Here is a 26,295-nt window from a genome sequence, read left to right as displayed (position 1 = left end):
TTCTATCCTCTTAAAAAGAGCAAAGAATAAAGATGAAGGGAAAGAATGAATGAGGAACTCTTACTGTTCTATGCAACAGGTTTTTTTGTGGGCTATTTGAGGCTTTTTTCTTTTTTAAAAGTGGGTGTTCTGCCAACAGATTTAGAGAAAACAAGCCTTTTCAATTCTCTAGTAAAATAACAGGGAGATGTATTTTTTTTTTTTTTACAGTTACCAGCTTTTGAAGGGAAATTACCTCAAAATAATTATTATATTGGTTGGTTTCTATCCTATTTATTGGGTATGCTGTAAACATTTTAAATCCACTGAATGCCAGCTAAAGCCAAAGTAGTTTTTCTTTTTTCCCATTTAACGTATATCTGTGATCTTTATCTTAGTTGTTTTATTCTTATATTCATCATCAGCCATAGTAGATGTTGCAGTTTTGTGCTGAGGGTTTCAGTACAAGTCTTTCGAGGCTCATGTTAATGCTGTCTAGACTGTTTCTATTTAAATTGTGAGAATGTGACCTACTTTCATCTCTGTCACTGCATCTGTGGATTCTCCTCTTCATGTCATATTAATTCATCCAGTTTTAATGATTGTCCTGCCTCATTAGCTGGGCTTACAGGACACATATGGGAGACCTCAGCCAGGCCAAAACTCATTTTTCAATCATGCCAAGAACATGTCACTATGTTTATCATGCCCTTTGTGACCCAGTGATCCCAAGTAAATATGCCTAGTAGTTATTATTAATGGTTGCTGAGATAGATTTCACAAAATTTAAAAAAATCACTTATGATAGCCTGTCCATCTGTACTTTAATGATGAATGAGTCATGTTCACTCCTATGCATGCAGATTCAGCAACAAGAATTGAGTTTTAATGCTCACTGATTTTTCCTTGGAGTACTGAATAGAAACAATACCTTTGGCTTTTAATCTGTAACTTGATGCTACATTTCATTACAGCTTTTGCCAGAATTTGATGGAGTTTTTGCCTCTGTAAATGTAGAAGTTTCTTGAATCTCTTCCACTGCTGTTTTCTTTTTTTCCTGCTATCCATCGGTTAATTAGTACAATAGAAAGCATGTCAACATAATTCACTAAAGAAACTTTACTGGACATAAGATGTTTCAGGTAGCTGATCATAAAGGCAACTGGATTTGTCAATTAAATATATAGATCCTCAGGAATATTTCAGCAATTTCATAATGAAATTGCCTCAGGCTTTTCTTAATACAATGGAGTTTCAGATCTAGTATTTTCATAAGCATTACTAATTTAAATATTAATCTCTTCACAGTATAGAACATAATATTTCTTAATTAAAGAAGAAAATAAAAATATCCCAAATTACCTGTGAATAGATTAAGTTAAAATACTAAGATTTTATTAACAACTTACTTGATTTTTCTGTCCGCCAAGCTTATCTCTGCTTATTTTGTCTAATTAGGGATGGTTTTCAAGGGGTTGGAGAGTGAAATTATTGCATGTTAAGGTGGTAAATTTGGCTTTCTGACTTAGTTGTTGAAATGTTGCAGGCTGTGGGGAGTTAACAGTTCCATAATGAGATTTAGTTGGTGTTTATTAATTTATTCTTCTTCTCATACTACAGTGAAATTGAAGCACAATACTTCTGACAAACAGCAATGCACATGCAAGATCAGAAAAATGTCCTGAAAGTTAGGTGATTAGGACCTGACTGTTGTGGAGCTTCAGAGAGATGATTCTGAAAGACATAAACATCCCTTGCCTAATGAGATGTTATAGGTGTGGTCAGTAAGTACTAGACTATAATTAGTTGATTTACTTATCAATCAGATATAGGAATTATTCTACACATAGCTTGCTACAGGAGGTCTGCTGTATCTTAGCAGATGAAGTAGTCACTGTGCAAAGCTTCACACAGGAGCCATAGACTATTTTAAATCCTCAAGTAAAAGTTGAGTGGTTTATAAATGGTTGCTAGGCCTTTCGGTAGGTTTCTACACCACTGTATTTTGTACTGTATAAATGTCTACGAATTAAGATCTTTGACAGGAGGAGTATGGTGTGGTTACTGAAATACAAACTGAGTTCAGCACACAGCTGTCTTCACTACGTGGCAGACAGCTGTCTTCATTACTCTACTGTTTAAGTTAAAGAAAAAACAGATCATCCTAAAACTAGAGAATTAACAAATTCTCATGGAAAATTTTTAAGAACTTCAGAATCTAAGTCCCTTTCACTGAGATAAGTAATAATCCTTTTTAAGGACTACAGGGTTTTGTGGGTTTTTTTGTTTTTTTTTTTTTTTTTTTTTTTTGGCTGTTTGGGCTTCTATGTTTGGAGTTTTTTGGTTGGAAATTTTTTTGGAGAGGGGTGGATGGGTTTATTGGTGTTCGGTGGGGATTTTTTGATGTGGATATTCAATTAATGTGAATATTTTCCCTATAAATCCTTCTCAATATGAAACAGAGCCGCTATGAACATAAGTGTATCATTGTGTTTGGACTAGATCATCCAAAAGTGAGTGTACATTTGCAATTAGGTGTGACTCAGTATTAAAACTGCAGTGTATTAGTTTAATTGTATATAAAATGCGAGAAAATGTAAAACTTAGAATAAGGTTTCTAATAGCAGAAGAAAAGCTTTCCTTCTTAGTTAAAAAGGCCCTGTCTTGTTAACATAACTGCACTAACTGAAGAAACAGGAATCCTGAAAGAATTTATTTACAGTTGCAAGTCCATCAAAAGGAGGACTGAATCCGAACCAGGCTAAATGATTCATTCAAGGAGTTCAAGAAATCTGGGATTTAGTGGAACACTGAGGGGTTTCCAAGTGCAAGCCTTGGATGCAAAGCTGTGGGGTATTTTTGAATACCAGATCTCTCAAGACCCTGTTCGACCTCTGATTTATAGGTTGACATTTACAAAGTTTTAACTACTGGTTGGAAACATTAAAAAAGTCACAGAGATGAACTCAGTTATTTTGCAATTAATTTATTGATTAGAATTGTAGGTACCAAAAGTTTCTGTTTAAAACCTAAGGGATTTGAGAATGGCATAGAACATATGGTATTTAGAATTCTTTTCCTCTGTGCTTTTTTTTGGGAAGTGCTCCTTGCTTCCTTACGTCAAGCACTCAGCAAGTGCACACGTCAGAATCTCTTTCTAACTTCCTAGAACAGCCTAAAAATGGTTAAGTTTACAGGAGTACACTTGTTTTGATTAATTCATTCTTAAAAGAAATCTGCAAAATGGAAAGCAGATTAGATCTCAGTCATATATAAGTAGAGATGTGGCCTCCCTTACCAAAAATATCAAAGTGTCAGTGTAACATAAAATTTTTCCATATATGCCTATTCAGATAGTATGGCCTATATGTTACACACAGGTTTTTGAGTTGTTTTATGATCAGTGATGATGGGATGAGTTGAGTAACAGAATTTTTATTTTTCACTTTCTCTCCAGAGACATTTTACTCATTAAAATTCAGGTACAGGGAGTATGTGGTCTTCATACTATGTAAAAAGTCATATACTGTAAGTGCTGAAAAAGCACTGTAGGGTGGTACTCAGCACTAATGCTCTTGTTAAACCCAGCAATACACTTAAAGATATTTTCAGATGGTAGTTTTTTCTCTCCTAATAAATCCCACACAGGCATTTTCGTGGGAATGTCAGAGACATCACTGCATGCAATGGTTGTTTGTACCTTGTCATGCATCAACTTTGTCTCATTTCAAATGTAGAAGGAACAGTTGAAAATCATCACTCTGAGTCACACACCGTGACATTTTTCCATCTTCATTTTTTGCTGTACTATTTATTGGGGGTTTTTTCTCTGTGTTCTAAATTGCTGATCTAAATTACAAATATCTAGAAATATGGGTATCTGGAATGGATTGTTAAGTTGATGTGAATTTAAGCAAGTGGGATTAAAGTGGCATGTGGTCTTTCATCCTTCTAAGACACCATAGTGTGTTTAATACAGAAGCTTCAAATGGGAAAAATTAATGAAAACCAAACAAAGAAAAACTGAATGAAAAATCATAATGTTAAGTACAGAGAGAACCATCTGAATAGCAAATAATAGCTGATTTGGGAGTAGCAAATAATAAAGAATGATTTGGGAGTCACTTAACACTAAATCTCACAAAGCAATGCAGAATATGATGCAGAAAACAACCCAGAAGTACTTGATGATATGGACAAAACACTTATAAACTGATTGACACTTTCACAAGTAGTTTTTAAATGTGTACATGGCAATCTTGGCAAAATAATGTTATAGGAAAAAGTTATTTCCTAAGGGCAGATTGTGTATCGGTTAATAATTAGGATTTTGAAGTTATTTAAAGAGTTTGCATTTTAACCTTTGAGTTTGAAAGACAAAAATTATGAATGCATGCATGTGCATGATCTTCCAGCTAATCCTTTAAAATTCAAAATCAAAAAGAAAAAGTACACTGGTGTCAAAATGAATTAAAATTTTCTCTCATTTTCTTTCTATTAAAAACAATTTTGAAAAAATAATTTCAGAACAAAAGGCACATTGTTTGATCTTGTATGCAGTGTTTCTGCTTTGGATTTCTGAGGATTTTAATGGAATTTGAAATTCAGCTTCAAAAAGGAGCTATTACATATCTTGGCAATGAGGAGAAAGAAGGTCTAGAGAAACTGGCATTTCAGAAAGAACTGAAAAAAGTGGCATTGAGAAGAAGAGAAGAATGAGGTATGGAAGTGGGGGATAGTGAAATTTTTCAGCACATGAAAAGTTGCTGTAAACAAGGGCAATCCATGCTGAATGTGGGCAGGATATGTTGGTTAATATCGGCTATGGTTTCTGTAGGATATGGGTTTATACTGTGACACTTTTTTCCATGTTGTCATTGGAAATCTCATTCTAATATAGACACTGAAATATTGGACCATAAGGCAGTAGAATATCTGTTACTAAATTCTTCCTGAAAAATGTAGAGTGCTTATCAAAAAGGGTGACAGTCTACCTTGTGAGAGAAGGTAGAGCAGTAAAAATATTACCTGCCTAAAGGAACTACTTTTCTAAATAGAAAATGGGATAGATGACTTCTAGATTCAAGGTGAAGATTATTTTTACATTCAAACCTCATAAAATTAATTTATTTCCAAATTTTAGTGGGTTTTTTTTGTATTGGCATTCAAAGTATAAACCTGTTCTTAGTTTTGAAATGGCAAATAGACTGGTTTGTACTACTGCTCTCCCTTGAAAATATTCATAATATATTTTTACTATTTTTAGCTTCTCTTCAGACCTTCAGAATCAGCAGTGATTTTCCCATAGATTACAGAAATGAGTTGTTTTCCTCAAATAGAAACTATAATAAAATAAATTAATTTAACTGGTGACTTAAAATTATGACAGTGACTTTCATGATGCAAACAAACTGTTAATGTTATGTGGGGGCCAGTCCATGAAAAGTAAGTGCAAGAATATCACAAAATCACTCTGGGCTAAATATACTGAAATTTTTTGCTAAGGGAAATTAATTGACTTTCCCCCCTGGTACTTACTTTTTACAGACATCTGAAGAATGGCAAGTCCAGCAAGTAGATGTGTGAAAATCAAAGGTTTTACTCCAAGTCTAGTGGCAAGGTGGCTGTTTGTGGCAAATTCAAGTGATGTTAGAATTTCTTTGTTTTGTCTTGTACTTTTCTAGTAGCTCGAGAATTATTCAAGGTTGAATTGATTTGCATGCATCAGTATTTAAAATAAGTCTGGAAAATGCAGGCATAAAATATGTGCTTTTTAATTTAAGGTCATACAAATACAAATGTTTGGAAAAAAGTCTGTGTGCAACCACTTTTTCCTGTGAAGTGAAATTACATAGCAACAGGTTTGAGTACTATTAGAGTGGTTATTGAAAGCAAGGAGAAAATCAAGAGTTGACTCATGTATTGCTGAATTTACCTGAAATGAGGAACATACAAGTTCATTCATTTCTGTTTGATGATTTGAACATTTTGGAAGTAGAATCACAATCATGGTTACTGTGCATTTTGAAGAAAGTTGTTCTTAAAGCTAGCAATTTTATTCCCGTCACTCCTCCAGTTTTCTTCTGTTGCTGTAAATTAAACTAGATTTTTGCTTTAACTCATACAGGTGCCAAGAATGATTTATAATAATAAGTGTGCTAGTCAGTCTTGCTTATTTTCTCCTACCAGCTGTGTTCTGGAGGAGATACAGGACTATCTTTTACAGTCATAATTTTTATTTTTGGGGAATAAAAACTAGAAATCACTCTTGCCTTTTTTTTAAAACTTCATTTTTTTTTTAATTATTACTAACAGATATTTTAAGAGTTGTTGACAACGCATCCTAACTCCTTAAATGACCTATTTAGTATAATTCATATGCAACACAGTAGACATAGGTCAAAATATCTCTCTGCAATCTCCCAGACAGTCTTTCAGAAGTCTGGTGTCACGTCCTATATACATGGAAGAAAGGAACCCACAGCCAGAAGTGCATTCTGCTGCATCAGTCTCACCTTTATCAAAATCTGTACACAGGAAGTTCCTTGATGAAACTGTGTTTTATAAACTTCCTTAACAATACACAGTTCTTGTGAACAGGTAATGAGATAATAAGGAAGAAATTTGGTCTCCTTTTGCTCTAGTATTTTTTATCAGTTAGTTTTGTTTCAGAGGCCTTGATGCTTTGATAGTGCTGGCAGGCAGCTGAGGAAGACTGTCAGAGTGAGACATCTCCATTGCTTGTCTGAACTTTGGCATAAGAATGACAGTTGTCAGGAAAAACTCAACATATATGCTGATCCCCAGTTGACTTTTCATGTCTTCTGATAATTTAGACTTCACTATCCTCATATGATATCTGTTAAATTTTGACAGTATGTCCAAGTTATTTTCTCTAGGTTACTATTTACAGCTATATTTGCACACAAAATTATTTTTTCTCTGCTTGTGTGGGGCAGACGAAATAAGTGTATGTATACACACATACTTATGTGTTATAAAACAAGACTAGCTGACAGTCATTTTATAAAGGTGAAAAAAATATTTAGAATCATAGAATATTCTGAATTGGAAAGGACCCACAGGGGTCACTGAAGTCCAACCTCTGGCCCTGCAATTCAGCTTTTCTTATGAAGGTAATTCTGGCAAAGTATTTGTGTATACATTGCTTGAGCAGGTCTAGCCAGTAGGAACTGGCTAGTAATCATTAGAAATATCTGAGAATAAATCCTTGGTGCACATTTGGCCTCCCATTTCAATGGACATCCACTACGTTTGACCACAAACTGTCTTATGCATTCACAGTTTTTTCAAGTATCGTTCAAAAGCAGGATCTTTTTATAATCTCAGTAATTCTCTTTCTTAGTATATTCGTATCCTAAAATTACATATTACTAAATATTGTATTTTATATCATTTTATTTTGATTAAATATTTAGCTTAGACTTACATATCAGTGTATTAGAAAAAACTTTATATACTTTTTATCAAGATTTTCAAACTTACCACATTTTCATGAAATGTCTTTTTAGTCTGGCTTCTAAAAATTCAAAAAGATGTGCCATATCTAATAACAGTATAAATTTATGTAGGCTAAAGTAGGCCAGTTTCATCTGGAATGATCCAGTGTAATTTGAAATGGAAAATACAGCTACTTCTGACACATTTGGGTAAAAGTTATCTATATTAGTTATACTTCATTTATTTGAAAGACTGGGGCTTGAGATGAACATTTTTGTGTTGGATAATTCATTCTAACTTTATTTTCAATAGTGAGTAAATCCAGGACACCAGAGTACCACAAGGAAAAGCAGGATATCAATAAAACTCAGAAAATAAAACCAGATGTCCCACAATGCCCTGTTGACAATTTTGCATAAAGATCATCACTTCTTTAGCTAATAAACTTGTTGAGGTACTGGAGATACAGGTGTTGTCTCATCATTCTTAATGTCTTAATCCCACTGTTCTGGTTTTAAGGTTGCCTTTTCAATATTTTCATTCTAAATTTAAAAGTATAAGACTTTGTGTGAAATATTTCTAGTGCCTAGATTAGCAGAGTGGGTGCTATTTACTCTTCTGAGACCATGCAGTAGGTTCCTATTCAATAGACAATGATTACCAGCATTGCAATGGTGAATTCAGCTCCCAGGACAGCATAGACAACATTCCTGAGCAATTCCTTCTCAGTGTAGCTCCCAGTATTCATATTAATAATAGGGGGAAACCCCCTAAAACACTGGGGTGGTTAAAAAACAGGTAAGATATGCCAGAGACCTTGTGGGCTCTTGTAGGTGTTGTATGTCTCTGCTGGATGTGCCTTGAGATACTTGTTCTAATCAGATATATTTTAAGCAGAACGCTGGACTGGATGACCCCTTCCTTTCCAAAGTAATGACTCTGTAATTTAATTTGTCCCTTGTAAATATTAATGGGAAAAAAACCCCCAAAAAATAATAAAACAAACCGATGGAAAATACCAACAAAACCCAAACCAAGAATGTTCTAGGAAGAGTATCACATTCTGCAACAGTATATTTCCTCTCTTCTTTGTGTTTAACTTCTCTGATTGTTCAATAAAAGGTAGTTTCTATAAAAGGTAGTTTCTATAAAAAGTTTGGTAAAAGTCGTCAGATAACAATTCTGAATCTTATGAAAAATTAATTATACATGGTACAATGCTTATTGAAAGAAATTGACTTTTTAATGAAGATATGAACACATAAATCCTTTCTAGTTTTCTTTTTTATCTTCATCCTGACCTTCCCGTATCACCTTTGTCCTCAGCCATGTTGTTCTAAATTGCTTGCTTACTGTTCTAAAATTGTTCAGTGAGTTAGGAAATGGTCACACAATGAGGAACATGCTTTGTACTGCTTAGGCCATTAAACTCCTGAGCAAGTTAGAAAGTTTTGTTCAGGTCCTTTGTCATCAATGTCTTTTGAACAATGATAAAAAATGATGGTGACATGATGGTAACAGTATTGTCTTTTACCTACTAAAATTTTGAAGGGAATTGAACACAAATCCCAATTCTTGCTGTTGATGTGCAAGTTCTGTGTGATAACTATTGCAAAGCACTTACCATAGTTTTGAGGCTGGTATGCTTTGTGGGTCTGTGAGATGATTCCTATGCGTGGATTGTAGACACACTGCCATGAAAAGACCTGCATCAGTACAACTTAATGTGTGGGTGTTTTGTTAATTGAAAGGCAATAAGTTCACAGGGTTTCATAGATAGATAAATACTAAAATGTTACTAACAAATTGATATTCTTGATAGAGGAGCATGATAATTAGTTCCTCACAGTTTCCTTGGAAATGTGCTTCACCTCAGTCATTACTGCTCAAACTCATTGTCTAACAAAGAAAATTACCATATGATTTTTATCAAATTATCAAGTGCATTCTGAAATAAATATAATGAGTGGAGTATAGATGATGTTTGGAAGTGCTGATACCAACTGCCTGAAAGTCTCACGCAGGGTTGGTTACGATACGCTGCAGTAATGTTTTCTGACCTGGTAAGTCCGTTTGAGTATTCTCTGAATTTCTGCTAAAGCCTGACTTTAAAGTCAACCAAAACCAAAATTTCTAAACAGAGGCTTCTACTGAGTATGGGAAAAGAAAACAGAAAGAAGCAGAAAAATTGAAGAAGTTATTGCAATCATTTAAATATTGCAATCATTTTAAAGATGGGCCTGAAAAATAAGCTTGCACATTGTGATTTCATTGTTTGCAAATACTTAAGAAAGCAAATTTTTGTCAGAAAAAATCATAGATTTTTGTTCAAAAAAGCTAATTTTCAAATACATAAAAACTAAGTTTGATTTTTTCATATCTATAAATTGATAATTTCATATTCAAGAAATTCAGACTGCCTTCTTTTTCTAATTGACTCAATTGTTTTTTGTGTGTGTGTTTGAACCTGATGCCTATATCTGATTTCCTTTGCTGATTTATTTATTTTCATTCTTCCTGGCTGATTTTAGGTTTTGTATTTGTGCTTTCTCTGACCCTGCAGATTCTACCTTCTCTTCCTAACCTTTTTTCCATAGCGCAAAGCACTGTACTGACTTTGGTCTCATGCAACTTCTTGAGCATTTGACCTGTTCTTTGTTCACATCACTTTCTCCAAGACTGATATATCTTGTTGGAAAATATTTATTGGCTATTTATTTATAAATATTTATTTGCATAGAGAATTCTAACCACGTCAGGGAGCCCTTTTAGATATGTCTCCGTTTGTAATGGCTGAATTTTGTTGATAGTAACCAGTTGATGATCCCCTTGCTCGTGTTGCCAGATCCATTTCACAAAGAGCAGCAAACTTGTGCCTGGATTGTTACAGAGGTATTTTCCCCAAATGACCTGTGCCTCTGCAGCCCCTCAGTGCTGTTCTGCACTGATAACGTGCATGCTCTCTGCTGTGCATTATGACAGTCTGAGTGACATGCCATGCAATGAATAATAATGTGTCATAGCTGCAAGTAGTTAGAGCTTCCCTCACTTCTAGCACCTCGCCTAATGTGCCTCTCCCACACACTTTTGTGACAAAGGGCTGAGGTATATTTATATACTTGCTCTCATTTAACCAAAGCAGAAATTCTTGTCATTCTAGAGCTTAGCATATAAGGTCTTCATCAGCATGGTTTCCCTATAAATATCCCACTTAAATATCTTAGAGAATAAAACCCCAAGGATGGGCATTGGTATAATACAGAACTAGCCCAGAGAAAAAACATCAATCAGTTTGCTAAAGTGTATTTGAAGTTTTTTGGAGCAAGGTACAGAAGAGGTATCTCAAATGTATCCCCTGTTTTAGTATTAGCATATTCTGGAAATAAATTCCCATCCATGAATAAATTGCCTAATGCATATTCTCTCTGCATAGAATTGCCCCAGTAATTATGACAAGCTGCAGTTTGTTTTGTGTTTTAGGGTTTTTTAAACTGACCAGCAGGCTTAATGACTGACTCATATCTTGCCATGCACTGCCTCCCACCTAATACCATAGTGACAAGCTGCTCGTTTTCTTCTGCTGAAAAGAAATAAGGAATAGAAATTAAGTCTTTCAAAAAATGGGATAGTTATCAATATCAGTATGATTAAACTGACCTGGATGGTGCTGACTACCTGCAAGGTTACACATGGACCTTAAACATTTAGCGTGTATTAATTTCTGTTATATTAGGAAACAAATAATTAGTATTCTTTTCTGGAAGGCTTCTAAAGTTGAAAACATATGGGAGTTAGCTGATTAATGCACTTAGACAAAATCTGTAAATCACAGAATTTTCCAAATTCACACATTTGAGCACCTTTTAGAATACCTTTTAGAGATTTTGTTTGCAGAATAAAGTCAGGTTTTGTGATGCTCGGATGTTCCTCAGAAAATTTTAAATTGAAGAATTTCAGCAAGTGCAAATTCTTGTGTGAGTAATAATAATTTAAGAATTTCTGATCTTAAAAACATTAATTTAATAGGAACAATGCCAATGCTGCTCTGCCTACAAACAAGCAAAAAATCCTAAACTATCGAGTTCAAGGACCAATCTGCATCGATCTCTCTAAAAATATATACTTTCTAATATCTAAAATATAGTTTATTTTCAAATATATATCTAAATTTTGTCAATTATTTCTCACACATTTTGGAATATTCTTTTAAATAAATAGCTATTCCTTAAGTCTTTCTAACTATAAAACCTCCATGTCAATCACATTCAAACACATTCAATGAAAGCATTTAGACATTTCCATTTTTCATGATAAACATCTATGTACATAGGTTATGTATCTCAAAAAAAGGCAGACACAAACCAATTTTTGATTCTTCTATCTGCACTAGTCATGCAGGAAAAGAAACAGCAATTTACATACAATTCTGTGATTTTCAATAGCTATGTGAATTCTTAAAAAAATGCTAAGGGACCACAATTCTGTAAAATGATCACTTTGAAACCACATATTTATTGTTTGTTTTCATATCAATAAATAAGAAGGGATAGATTTCTTTTTTGTTTGTATTTATTTTCCTAAAAAACCTGAGGGCAGGAGTATTAAATAAAAAAACCAAACTGATTTGTGTTTAATTATCATATTTCTTGGGGCAGATTTGAATATGAAATTGAAACCACTTTTGAACCTTAATTTTTTGAGAGACTGTATTACAATTTTCCTTTGAACCTAATATTTTCTTCTGAATTTCTCTTCCAGAAAAGAAATGCTAGTAAAATGTACTGTATGTGCTTTAGTATTATAGATGGTTAATTTCTGCTTCCAATTCTATGCCTTCATGGATGGAGTTACTAAATGTGTTTTCCAAAAGTGATGACTCATTGTAGTTGGCTCATCTTTGGAGAACACATTTTAACTGGAGCTGGATTTAGCAAATATTGCTGTGCTGCTTCTGAAAATAAGGCCCACATGAAACATTTTAAGTGCAAGGTCATTTCCTTTGACCTCCTGATTTTTACAAAATGTGTTTTCCGTTAAGTTTTGAAGAACTTTGGAGAATTTTTCTTTAGCCTCTTATTCTAATTTTCTTAATATTAGACCTTCTTATTGTTCAAAGACTATCACTACTGTGATTTTTGGAGCCAGTAGTGCTCCTTATCTCTTACAGAATTTTTTAATATTTTATACTTCCACTGACATGCACAAAAGATTGTAAAGCAAATACAATTTAAAGGAAATGCAGCCTCAATCTAAGCTAGGAGAAAAGTGCAAGGAGAGAGAAATAGAAGATTTGAAAATAAAAAGCATTTAGTATAACTCTGGATCAAATCCAGACTTCTGTGCATCACATCTTGTGGTTCCTTTGCTTTTTTCCCCACATTCAGACAACTTATAATAATCATGATGCGCAGCTTCTTAAAACAATGTTACATCCCTTACAGGTGTTTCATCCTGTTCATCACCGGAAGTAATCCTTTTAACAAGAAACTCTTCCCAAGACCTTGAAGATCAGATGTGATTGATTCAGTAAGGTGAGTATTGATTTAATACTTAGTATTGAATTATATTATATTAATTATATTAATATTTAGTACCATTCCCCCTGGGAATGAAGTTCAGAGAATTTGTAGGAAAACTTAGCCTAAATCATCAATGAATAAAAAATAAATAAGAAGAAAATATTGATTATTAATACAATAAAAATAAAATAATAATTTGAATATTTAAAATATTTTGTAAGAAAATAAATATTTAAATAACCATTATTCTTGCCATCACATTCACCACTTGTGACTGACAGCATTTCTTCTTATTAGGGTGTCTAATGTGGGGTAAATAAAGAATGAGAAAAGTTCTCAACCACAGATTTTTTAAGACCTTTCCAAAGGATCCTGCCCTGATGGGGACAAAGAAGTTTATTCATATTAAACCTGTTTGCTCTCATTGTCTCCAAAATTTAGAAGTATCTTTTCCACTTGTAGCATTTCCAGGGCAAATCCAATGAAAACTGGTCTTGGCTATTCTTCTGCTTATAGTGCTTTATGAAGTGAAAGTTATGGAACAATCTTGTCTTCTTTTTAGAAATGACAACACAGCAGACTAGGCAGGCTATTGGTCTCCTCTAGAGTGGCAGTAACCCAGTAAACTCCAAAAGAGTTTCAAGATGTTCAGCATTGTCTTGTAGTGTTTCATCCATCTCTCCAAGATCATACTGAAGATGATTAGGTATTTCATATGCTCTTTAAGTGATGTAGAGTTTTAATGTGTTTGTGGAGATAGAAGGGAGAGCTGAGCACCTGATGAAAAAATCCAGAGAAATTAAAGTTGAAGAGTAATTTTTCAAGTAACCTATACCATAGTTCGGAACATTGGTGAGTATAAATACGGTGCTTCTTGCCTTCTTGTTCATTTCTAGGTCCTAAATTGTTCTCTGACTTCTCATCCTTCTAGTTTATGTCAACGTCTGTCAATGTACATTTACACTATAACACGCTCAGGGATCTTAAATTATTTGATATCAGGTGTTGACTGCTAGGGTACAGGAAAGAATGAGAATTATTTAGAGGGATGGCTTTTTTACCCCAATTGCTACCTTATATTTTCCAATCTGCCTTGCCTGCTGTAGTGCACATCATGTGGTGATTATGGGGTCAGGTCATACACGGACACTGGTGGAAGACTTTACACTCCCTAAACAAAGGTGAGTCCCTCCAGTTTAACACATGCAGTAAGAATTATTTCCATTTTACAGGTAGAGAGGCAGGTGTGGAGAGAATCAAACAGCCCATCTTGATATCATGCAAAGACTCTGGAAATACAATTCCAGTGAGTCCTGGCTATAACACTTTTGATGCCCACATCACTAGCAGCAGTCCTACAAGCACCAACGGTAAGAAATCAGGTCCTTATATAATATGCATTATAGTATTTCAATGCATTTGAATTTAGAAAAATCTGGGAAAAAAAGCTTATGTTGTTTACTGGTGGCCAAGGATGCGCCATTACTGCTTTAAGGGAAAAAAAAGTAAAAGGAAAAGGGAGTAGAAAAAAAATTGCTATGAAAGTACAGGGGTTTTTTCATGTTGACAAATGAGGATGAAGTGAAAATATTTTCTCATGTACAGATGATTCCCTAATGTTGAACATAGGAATAGAAGATGCTGAAGATACTTAGCTGAAGTAATTTATTTTTTATGTACCTGAAAAGAGATCTTGAATATTAAAGTTATCTGCTTTGGAAATGTTATTTATGGCACAAAATTTTCATATTTTCTCCATTTTGACAATTTGCCCTCTCTATGCAACACTTATTTTCCTCCCCAGTTTATTGAAAGCTGTAACTTTCTTTGCATGGTTAAAGCAAACTATCCTGCTTGTTGTGATGAAAATTTAGAGATCTTGGATGTTACCTTTTCTTTGGCTCAGAAGTTATATTGTAAATCTTTTCCCTGTATCAGAATTTCACTTTAAATAAATGCTAAACATAAGGAAAAGATAGGAAAATATGGCTGCTAGGTTGTCTCTCAATATGTGGAAATCGTATTTTCCAGTCACAATAACTCCACAGGAGAAGAAATTAGGATGTCTGATGCATTCATCTCTGTGTCAAAGTATCATATTTTTGCTATTTAATATTCACTGAGGGAAAAAAAGGCTGTCACACTATAAAGATATTATTTTCAAACAGATGGATTATTTCTGCCCAAATCTAGTTGTCTATATTCTTAAATTTTAATTCTCAAAAATTTAATTTTAAAGATACTGTTCCTCTTTTTTACTCTACTAACATTTTCCAATCTCAATGATTATATAATTGTGTGATTTAGAAAATCAAGTACATATTAAATGGGGCATGGATATAAAATAAAGAATGCTCTATTCTCATTTACACCTACATTAATCTGGAGATGGTCCATTGAAATCAAAGAAGTAATTCCTCCCTATGGAATGAATTCATGACAGCTTAACGTCAATGGTGCTCAGTCCTAGAAAGGAGAGAATTCTTCTCAATCCAAATTCTAAGCCTGAAATTAATAGCATAAAAAAAATCACAGGATTTGGGTACTATTCTCAGAACAGCTATATGATGAAAACACTTGAAATTTATATGTCCCAGTCAGAATTGCAACACGATTGCAAGAGCTGAATTAGGAAATGTTTACCTTTTTTCTTTCTCCTGTTTTTTAACCCAAGCATAATTAATTTTAGAAAACAAAGGAGACCCTCTGCTAGTGCAGAGCTGAATGCTAAGCACATAACTCTTATAAGCCCACAGTAAATGAGAAACTAAGAGCACTTGAGAAAAAATATTTTTAACAGTTAAATATGAGGTTTCTTATTTTTCTTTTATGTAAATACTTCTATGGACTGTTAAATTGCAGAATCATAGAATACTGGAGGGTGGAAGGGACCTTCTAAGGTCACATAGCCCATCCCCACTGCTCAAGCAGATTCATCTGGAGCAAATTGCCTGTTGCCATGTCCAGATGGCTTCTGAATATTACCAAGGGGGGAAGGCTCCACAACCTCCCTGGGCAACCTGTGCCGGTGCTCTTACTGTCATAGTAAAAAACGTTTCATGATATTCAAAGGGAACCGCTGATGTTTCAGTGTGTGCCCACTGCCTCTGGTTCTGTCACTGGGCATCACTGGCTCCATCCCCTTTGCACCCTTCCTCCATGCACATGGAGACATTAATAAGATTCCACCAAGCCTTCTCCAGTCTAAACAGTCTCAGTTCTTCCAACCTTTGCCCATAGGAAAAATGCTCCAGTATGTTGTCCTTATACTGCCTTGTTGGACTCTCTCCATTCTGTCCATGTCTCTCTTGTAGTGAGCAGCTCAGATGCGGGCACAGCACTCCAGGTGTGACCTCTCTGGGGCTGAGCAGAGGGGAAGAATCACCCCTCCCCACCTGTTGGCAATGCTCTGCCTGGTGCAGCCCAGGATACCATTAGGACTCTTGATCAGCTTGGGGAACTGGTTTTGTCTCTGCATAACAGAAAATTTGACAATAAGTGACTCGGTTCCATAAGAAGAAATTCTAGAAAGTCTCTTCCAACAGCAGGCTGTTTTCAGTCATGGATGGTTAGCATGGAAGATGAAAATTTGCACAAATGTACAACAATTCTAAATTTGTCTTTTTTACCCAACTGCACAGGGAACATGCAATAGGCATACAGAAGTTTTGAGAATGTAGTTCCCTTCAAATGTAAACAAGAAACCCCACCATTCAGTTCCATCTCTATCAGAAACAGTTGTTATTATGATATTATGAAGAGGTTAGTTTATTGAACAGTCAGGTACACATCCCTGTGCGAAAATCATGTGCTGTGGTTTTATCCTGGAAAAAACAAGGATTTTCCTGGAAGGAAGAAAACTTTTCTTTTACTTCTTCCAAGCTGCTATGACCCAGTAGAAATTACTTGCAAAAAAAAAAAATCTCACTAGAACTGTAAACAGCAGGAAAAAAAAGCCCATGAAAATCAATAAATGAGGCAGTATCATTCAATTGATAGTGTTGATGGCATGCACCCTATTTTATTGCTTTTTGTATTAAAAAAAATTGAACAATAATCAATGAAATCACATAAACAGGAAATTATATACTGTGGGCTCCAATTACAATAGAATATTTATGTTATTTCTTTTAGATTATATATAATATATTTTATATAGTCTGAGAGTTTTAGGAGATGCATTGAATTAACAAATTAATTAACAAGCTTGATCCTAGATCTGTGCAGTCAAAAGTATGTTTGTCAGTGAATTTTATTCCCTTTTGAAAGTAGAAAGCTCTAACAGAATTCAAGTACTCTCTCCATATGCAAACATGTTCTTGTCAGCAATACTAAATAAAATAGAAAGAATAATATTTTATTTTCTTTATGATTTTCTAGTTTATATTTAAAAGGATGGTGGGACTGTCTACTGACTTAGGAAAATGTTGCAATTGTTTTTCACTTTGTCTAAGCAAAGCAATCTCTTTTACTGGTTTTTTCCTCAAAATTTGGTCCTGTTTATTCAATTACAATCTTTCTGTTCTCCTTTGTTTAGGGTCAAAATCCTTTTCTCTTAGTCTTTAGCCACATTTCTCTTCCACCAAATGACTGAATGTTGTGAATGTTTGGTCGTTTCCACTAGTCTCTTACAGTGTGAGTCATACACAGAGTTCTGTAGCTGGCCTTGTCTGCTGGAAAGGAAAACGATCTATATAGCAATCTTTATAACAATGTGTTCTTCGTGTTTATGATGGGAATATTTGCCAGTACATACATTTGAATTTTGTTATCCTTTCATACTCAGCACTGGGCAAGATTGAAGGCAATATAAAAACAACAGTGTTTCAAGGCAACAATATATAATGTGCTGGAGGAAAAACGTAACAGTTGTCTCCAGAGTTAATGATAGTCTTTTAACATTTGTTTAAAAAATGAGTTATTGTGATAGTACCAAAATATTTATTTTAAATGCAATTATTTTTTTTTTTTTGTATAAAGATATTTACTTTTTCATGTAGCATGGAATGTTATCCTGTAAATATTGCAAACTAGATTGCTTTAAAGTTATGTTCTAAGAAAATAATCACACTATCTTCTATGTTTATTGGGTGATAAAGCCTAATCGATGTATTAAAGATAACAAAACTTTGAGATCATATCATAGCCTAGAGCTTGTTGCAGTTTTGATACATTTTTTTGTTTTGCCACACATATGCCAGCAAATATATTACATATGCCAGCAAATATATTATCTTTGTATATACAATGATATGTAATATATTTAAGCAGTTATCTGTTGGAAATGTGTATTTTGATGTCATTTGAAAATACACATATTTCTATCATAAGTATCCCTTTGAATCAACAGAGATACTGTAGCTACAGCAGAGTTTGTATCTTAGATTCTGATTGGATGCCCAAAATCTTCTGCACCTGACACCTGTATATTTGTTTAATTCAGTTATAGAAACCTTTGCTTTCACTCACAGATTCTTTAATAGTAGCAAGAATTTTTTCTGGAACTTCTTGAAAAAACAGTGCAGGAAACATATTAGAATGTGATGTTTTTATCCTTCTGGGAAAAAGAGCAACCTTGTGGTTTTATGGATTTTGAGTAGTTAAAAGAAAAAGACTCTTATAAGATGTTTGTAGACCCAAAATACGCCACCAGCATCAGTGAAACAGAGAGGAACAAAATAAGCTCACCAACTGAGAAAAAGATTGATACTTGTCAGCAAGAAACTTGTTACTTCATGTCCTACCACACTTGCAACCTTCCTCAAAAAAACTCGGAGACTTTTTCAGCATATTGGGAAGACTGCTGGGTTTGGGTTATTTATTAATGCTACACACTCAGCCTTTCACCCATTGCAGGTAATTTGTGTTTGCCACTGATTTCAGGGATAGTAAGATCAGATGATAAATGCGCCCAGTTCCAGTTGCTTAACTTATATCTAGCAGGACCTTCTCACCAGAAAGCCTGTTGAGTCAGTAGAATAAATCTGAAAGTCAGTGTTAATGATTCAGTAAGCGTTACTTGACTGAATTCAGCTAGCTTATGGATTTTATAATTCTGGAAAAACTTCTAATATGACATAGAACTTACACTTTATTTTATATTCACATATGTCAATTTCACACAAAAGCTGAAGCCTGAGTAAGGCTACCAAACATAACTTTACTATTTGAGGGAGGACTGAGCAAAGAGCTAGTTATATTACATTGTGCATGGAATAACTCGGTTACTGCTTAGTATTTGAAGTTTGCTATAATTACAATTAAAGCACCTCACTTTTTTTTTTTTTTTTTGATTGTATGGAGGAGTTGGATCTATAAATAATATCTTTCTGATTTTAAGAAAGACAAATGCCAGCACATACATCACCCATTTTCTGTTTCCGTGAAGTGAGTATTGTATCTGATCTTAAACATACAAAATTTTCTGTAAAATTTCCATTGAACTTAGATCCCTGAGAGAAACAAGGCATAAGCCCAATTCTGAGCACTTTAGGTAATATAGATAAGTACATCTAACATACCTGGGCAAGCAGGTAAGAGCACATTTCAGTATTTCAGTAACTCAAATTAGAGAGTCGGTTCAGAAAACTCCAAAATGCATGTCTGAAGTCATTGTAATCAAACTGTGGCAGATTTGATAGGCGAGCCCAGATGTTGCATTGCTGCATTGCTGTCACAGCTTACTGAAGGTAGGACTTAAACTCATTGAAACCTTGAAGCTGTTCAAAGGGCTTTTGCCCTTGAACAGCTGCCAAACTGGAATTTTAGGTAATTTTTATGTGCATACAGGTTTTACACAAACATTGATTTCTGTAATTGGAAAACAGATTGTCTTTCAATGCAAATTATTTTCGTTTTTACAGATTTTGCAAAGATAATTTTATGCCTTGTTTCATATTACAATTGTGCCTCTACATCGGTGGCCAGAGCGGCTACCTGTGAATTCCGGTTGCCCTGTACCTCTTTTGCAAAGACAACTTTATACCTCATTTCATCTTGCTGTCATTTACTCTGCCTCATCGGCTAGGCTGGAACCTGAGAATATTGGTTGAGCTGTCAGAATCAGGCAGGCTTTTAAGAAAATGAGTTTTGACATTCCTTTCCTTAAGACGATCCCTTGTTTTTCAATTACCGCTTTCTGACTCGGGAGATTTCTTAAGGTAACCCTGAGTTTGTTCCCAGTCTGTCAAGCAGGTGGCAGCAATGCCACGCCGGAGCAGCTCCCGGCCCCTTTCCCTGACATCAAGTGTTAACGCAATTGACCAATCAGTGCTAAGATGATGGGAGGTAATTGGGTAATTGTATTTTACTGATCACAAGCAAAGAAAAAGGGAAGGGGAGGGGGGAGAGAAGAAGGGGACAGAGGGGGGAAAGAAATTAAAAAAAAAAAAAAAAAAAAAAAGAGAAGAAACAAACCGCGACAGAGGAAGAGGGGAGAGAACGGAAGGGGAGAAGGAGGAGTGTAGCCAGAGCGACAAGCCCTGGGACATCTGCAAATCCTAGGGTGCCACTGAAAGGTGGGGAGTAAGAGAAAGCCAGAGCGACTGAAAAGCGGAGCTACTCCCAGCAACAGCCGCAGCTGTCAGGAGCTGGATATACACATACATGCGTCCCTACATGCTCACACGGGGAGAATTCAAGCTGCAGCTCATAGGAGGAGGGAAGCGTTTCGGCTGTGCAAAGGGCTATGCCTGTCAGGGATGAAACTAAAAGCTGAAAGAATCGGCTGCGCTCCTGGGACTGTGTCATCTTGGAAGGGAGGGAGGCAGGAAGGAAGGAAGAAAAGGGGGAAGATAACTGGCATGTGGAAGAAGATGGGAGACTAACTCACTGCCGTGCGGAAGGGAAATCCAACTTGTACATCTGAAATACACCAGGCTCAGCTTGGAAATGAGATCAGACCTGCATTGAAACACAGAAAGGGAGGAAAAGGGAGGCAGAGACGGGAGAGCTTTTATCCTTTTTCCTCTCTCTCTTTCCCTCTCTCTCCTCAAAGAAATAGAAGTTTATCCGTCTCACTGCTTCTGGATTCATAGAGCTGCTGGACAAAAGATGGAGAGGAAGCTAAAATGAAAAGCAAAGTATTCTTCTGAAATTTGCAGCTAAAAGGACAAATCGCATCTTCTCGGGTTTCTTTGTGCCCCATCGGGGGAGTTCTAACGTCTGAAGGATTTTGAAAAGTGGGGGGGGGGAAAGGCGAGAGTGGGCGTTAAAAATACCCATCCCAAGTGTTTAAAAAATAACGAGGTGATGGATTTATCCTTGACAGCTGGTGGGAACCTTGAATTTTTCTCTACTCCCTCCCTCCTTCATTTCATTTAATGTGAAATTATGAAAATGCAGAGGAGTTGGAGGGAAGGCAAAAGGATATAACGTGGAGTTTGAAACAAGGAGAGAGGGTGCTGATGCTGTGGATTGCTGGCTTCTTGCCGAAATCAAAAATCCAATTGCGCACTGGGTTGTGATTGGAAATCTAATCAGATATTTGGAGAGGGGGGAGAGAGACTAAAAGTTTATTTTTTTGACAGACAGGAATAAAAATTTAAATGCAAGAGGAGATTCTTTTCTAAAGGAGTGTGGGGGTATAGAGGAAAATAAGAATGGGAATCCCCATTCTAATGTGGAGACACATGGATTGGATAATTGATAGTGCAGCAAAGAAGGAGCAAAAAGAAAATTGTCTGGCAAGACCTGGATCCTAAGTGTCACAACAAAATTACATTAAAAGAATGCAGATGGAGGATTGCTTAAAAGGAAATACAGTTATTTCTGCTCTTCAGAGAAAAAACAAATAGAGAGCAATGGGGACCAGTGGAGCCAAAGAGGCAGAAAACCTCAGAAAAAGGAAATTAAGCAAATGATCCACAGTGGAATGAAAAGTTTCAGAAAGGCAAAGGACTATTCATCCTTCTCAAGGATTTTTGGTTTTTTCCTGTTATTTTAAACCACTACTCTTCAGTGGAGGCAACCATCAACATTACTAGTACAGAAATTTTAAGCAGAAAAGTTGAAAGCCACCGAGAAAATAAGGACAGAGAAGAAGAAAGCAAATTGCCAGAAGGGGAGAGTTCAGCAGTGTTGGGTTGGATTGGCACCTGTATGGACTGAAATTGCTGGGAAATTGCAATTGGATATCCTTTTTTTTTTTTTTTTTTTTTTTTCCTTTCTTGTTTTTAATTTTGTTTTGGTTGCTGAAACGAAATAGTTTTCTAACCCCTCCCCCACCCTGGTTTTTCATAATCACTCGAATTTCCAGCTGGATAGTCTTTGAGGATACAGTGAGTACACTTTTAATTTTATTATTTTTTGGAAAAGGATCTATGCCCCATTGCCTTTCTTCTTTCATCCTTATTCCTCTTTTCTCAGTCTTTCCCCCCACCTGAATAAAGAACCTGACTGTATTTTGATAATGGCTGGAGGGGGGCGGTTGGGAAGAGAGAAGGGAAGGAATGAGGGTAGAACTGAATTCTCACAGTAGCTCAAATTCCTAAAACTCGAGCCTTGGTAGGGTGTTACAGACACCTGCCCGTGTGTCTCTATAGCATTTATAAATGTTTGCTAGCAAAGAAATCTTTTGAGAAAGCCCTTGCAGTGATGGGGGGGTGCTGCCTGATTGCCCAGTCTCTACAAACGGATGCAAGTTGCATGGAATTAGATGCACAGAGGAGGTTTATTTATTTACTAAGTGTTTAAAATAGTTCAAGGCTCTGATTTGAATGCTGGTATCCAGACTGACATTGCAGATCAATATGGTGTATTTAAAGGAACATTTTATAATCAAGCAGGGAGGTGAAGGATGGCTTTTGGCGGGAGTGGGGGGGGTGTGGGGCAGGGGCTTTTAATGGATTTTGAGGATGCAGCTCCAAGCGAAATGACATGTTTTACACCCCATTGCTAAGAAAGGAGACAGTAATATGCAGAGAGAGGATATTCTCCTATTGAAGGGGAGTTTAGGAACTGCTGTACTGGCCACCCATGCCCTCTGGATCTCCTAGGAAATTCTTTGTGATTTTGTGGTGAATCCTTCAGGATTCCATTGGACTTTCATGGCAGTTAAAAGAGATTTACTTTGATTGACAAGAAGTGAGAGGATTCGGAGGTGTCAGGAGACTTTCTTTATTATGCTGGTAATGAAAATAATTAAAAAGTGGCTTGTAAGTGGTGGGCTTCAGAAATTAGCAATGTTATGTAGCAGACCAGTAAATATCTCTCCCTTCCTGGAGAAATGTCGTGTGGGAGGGTAGAATAAAGGGAGGATAACATGATGTTTAAAATAGAGGTCCATGTTTTCCTGTGGGGAAGAGTGTTACTTCCGTCCCCTCTCCTGGCATGACTGCATAGCTCGTGAGTAGGGAGTTTTCTTTCTTTTACTTCCCTTTGTGTCCTCCTTCACCTCTGCCCTCTTCAACCTTGGCCTTCACATGTTAAGGTTCCAGCTGAAGGTATTAGGCCAAAACTGGTGCAGAATGAGAGGGAGAAACAACTAATTAAATGAACCATTGAATAGGAATGGGGTTTTGTTGGGTTCTTTTTGCAGGCAAGGTGCAGAACTAGCTTTGCCACTCATTTTACTTTTCTCTAGCAGCAATATTCTGGAGAAGGGGAGAGCGGTCAGGGAGGAAAGAAGTGTTGATAGATCCAGATTTTAGCTCTTTTAATTTCTGGCAGCATTTCTCACTTCACAAGCTGCCTGCATGAAACAACACAAAAAAGGGCTGTAACTTCCCTGGATAAATACATAAACCATTATTAGCCTCTTTGTTTTTTCCCCCTTTCTTCATTCATCGACATCACTACTGTTACTTCATGTAAATGTCCTGAATCTTTTGGCGTAATGGAAATGAGAACTTCTGCCCCTCAAATGTGTCCCATGTGCTTCTGTTTGGAGGTCATGCCTCTTAAACATTGGCTATTTGAGAAGGATTAATCAATTCTGCACCTAAGGAAATCGCTGGGAGTTCTTGTTTGGCCACGCGAACAAATCCGACCCTTTGTGCAGTTGTGTTCAGGAAAAGAAGGAAGCAGGCACAGCAAAAATTGTTCCTTCCAGCTCCAATTGCTCTCATCCTTCTCAATATAGCTAAATTGTTTTAGTGTGAAGTGCTTTAGCCTCCTTTTTTTTTCTCTGGGCCCATGTTTCCTGGTGGGACACTAAATGGGTAATAAGTTTGTCAGCATCTGAAAACAAGTGCAAAACTCTCTCTTGTTTATTCTATAATGTATCATGATAAGTCTGTGCCCTGTTGTGGGCTACACTTACATCAGCAGTTGCAGCAATAGAAAAGCTAAATTTATGTTAAGCTGCTGCTCAGTAATTACTGAAGGAAAAAGAAGCTGGCTAAGAAAAAGGCATCTCCAAGCTTTTCCCTGGATTGCTCTCAAGTGAACACATAAACAGAAAATTTGATAGAGCAACTCCAGTTTTGGCCAATAGAAAACTGTCATAGCTGCCCTATTCGTTTTGTACAATAACTAGCAGGAGTATTTTCTTGACATGATAAAGAAGCACTGGGAAAATTTAGTCACCAGTTTGGGCTGAAATAGGCAAACCTTATCAACATTAAAAAGCTAGGGATGTGTGTCTGCTTCCAAAGAGGCAACAGTTTCACACTTCAGTGAATCATTCACTTAATACAGTAGCCAAAAGACGAATGGAACAGCCCAGAGTTTAACTCCTTCAATGTCAAAGTGGAAATGAGTATAGCATTTCTCAGTATTTGTGCTGAGGCTTATCCAGAGCCCAAAGGGCTGATCATAAAATAAATAGCCTAAATATTAATCCAAACATCCAGCCAAGTGGAAGCAACATATCTCCTCGTCCAGAGGCAGGAGCGGGCTGTCTCTGCTACTTCCCTCACAGGTGTCTGAGCACAGGTGTGTCATTCAGTGGCAAATGCTGGTCCTGAGGGCTGTCTCCTCTTCAAACCATGGATGATATTTTTGGTAGTGACCCCAGGAAGCTGGGATTTTAGCACTGTACAGGGAACAATTTTGTCTATATTTATGCACTAAATGCAGGAAGAAAGATAAAGCTGTATTGGAAGGTCCTGCTCTGCTTGGTCTAATTGTTTTCCAGAAGGTCGGAGATCAAACCTCAAACTTGAGGCAAAGTGTAAGTTTTTAATGCAAGGGGATGGCTGCTCTATGTCTTTTCTCATGTCAGGAATGATTTGTACTGATCTAGAATTGAAGCAGGTTCAGTTTGCTGGAGCGGCAAATTGTGTCACAGTATCTCCTAGCCTGATACCACTGACAAGTGAAAAATGAGCTTTTAAATTAGGTGAGACCCAAGAAAAAAATGCTGTAGATGTGAGCCAATACAAGCAATTATGCGGGACTGGAGAAAAACAAAAGGATTCCAGAAGTGTTGCTATGGATTCCTGTATGTAGGCTTTAAAATTATTTGCCTGTGACCTAAAAAGCTATCTCCTATTTGATGTGAAGATTCTTCCTGTTGCAATATGAGGCAGGAAGATTTTGGATGGGGCTCAAGACAGGATTTTAGCACATTTTGAGAGAGCTTGTTGCTGGTGAAAAATCCCAAGCCAGGCTAGCCAAGTTGCAGCATATTCACTGAAGGAGTGCACTGTGCACTCAGCAGCAGCGTGAGAGAGAGAGAGCCTCCATCTCTGTCTTGCCAGAGTGTCTTTGTGTTGGCTTGGAGATATGCTTTTGTTTCTGATGGCTAGTGAGGGAACAAGGGGAGAAGGAAGGATGATGGAATTAGTGCCATTTCCAGTCTTGGATGAAAATTACTCTGAAGATATTCATGTTGGAACCTGCTAAGTATTTTCTAGAGTAGTGAAGCTGACTGCATTTCAGGTTAGTATTCTCAGGGGCCTTTCATCCCATTACCAGCTGCTCTGTGAAAGTCATAAACAAAAAGAAGCCTCCTCCAGCCCCCACAGGATAACCCAGATGAGAAGGATTTAGAAATAGCAGCAGCCATGGTGATCTGGAAGGTGGCCTTGCAGCATGCTTGACTCTAGCAGCTTAGAGAAGGAGCAGCCTTTGAAAAGGATTCTGCCTCTACTTCCTGTCATGGCAGAAGGCATTGGAGATTGGTTTGTGACACTTTAGAGAGGTTGATTTAATGACTTCATTCACCAAAAAAAAAAAAAAAAAAGGGGTCTACCTGTTATTTAACTGTACTCTCATGGTCATTTTTTTGATCCTAAGGGGTAGAAATGGGGGCACAAGAAGGGAGATGATTATGCCAGTGGTGTGTTTTGCTTGCATATTCACAAGCTGCAATACATGGAAGTGAATTAATGTGTAGTTCCTGGTAGGGGGCCTGGATATTTTGCTATCTGTTAGTGAAAAAGGCAAAAATCAG

General features: G+C 36.3%; 1 protein-coding gene across 13 annotated transcripts in view; it reads left to right on the top strand.

Annotated features, from left to right (window-relative positions):
- Positions 1–26,295, top strand: part of LRRC4C (leucine rich repeat containing 4C) — a 483,436-nt gene that overhangs the window by 372,190 nt on the left and 84,951 nt on the right. For 11 of the 13 annotated variants that reach the window (XM_063158814.1, XM_063158810.1, XM_063158819.1 and 8 more), the window contains 2 exons: positions 12,882–12,971; positions 14,192–14,329. The gene's annotated coding sequence lies outside the window, so the exon portion shown is untranslated. Of the gene's footprint in view, positions 1–12,881; positions 12,972–14,191; positions 14,330–20,369; positions 22,238–26,295 lie in introns of those variants that run through there. The other 2 variants (XM_063158822.1, XM_063158812.1) reach the window with 1 other exon arrangement.

Source organism: Melospiza melodia, chromosome 6, assembly GCF_035770615.1.
Source record: "Melospiza melodia melodia isolate bMelMel2 chromosome 6, bMelMel2.pri, whole genome shotgun sequence".
Classification (NCBI taxonomy): Eukaryota; Metazoa; Chordata; class Aves; order Passeriformes; family Passerellidae; genus Melospiza; species Melospiza melodia.
Note: the sequence above shows the minus strand (reverse complement) of the source record. Positions and strands in the feature narration are given on the sequence as shown.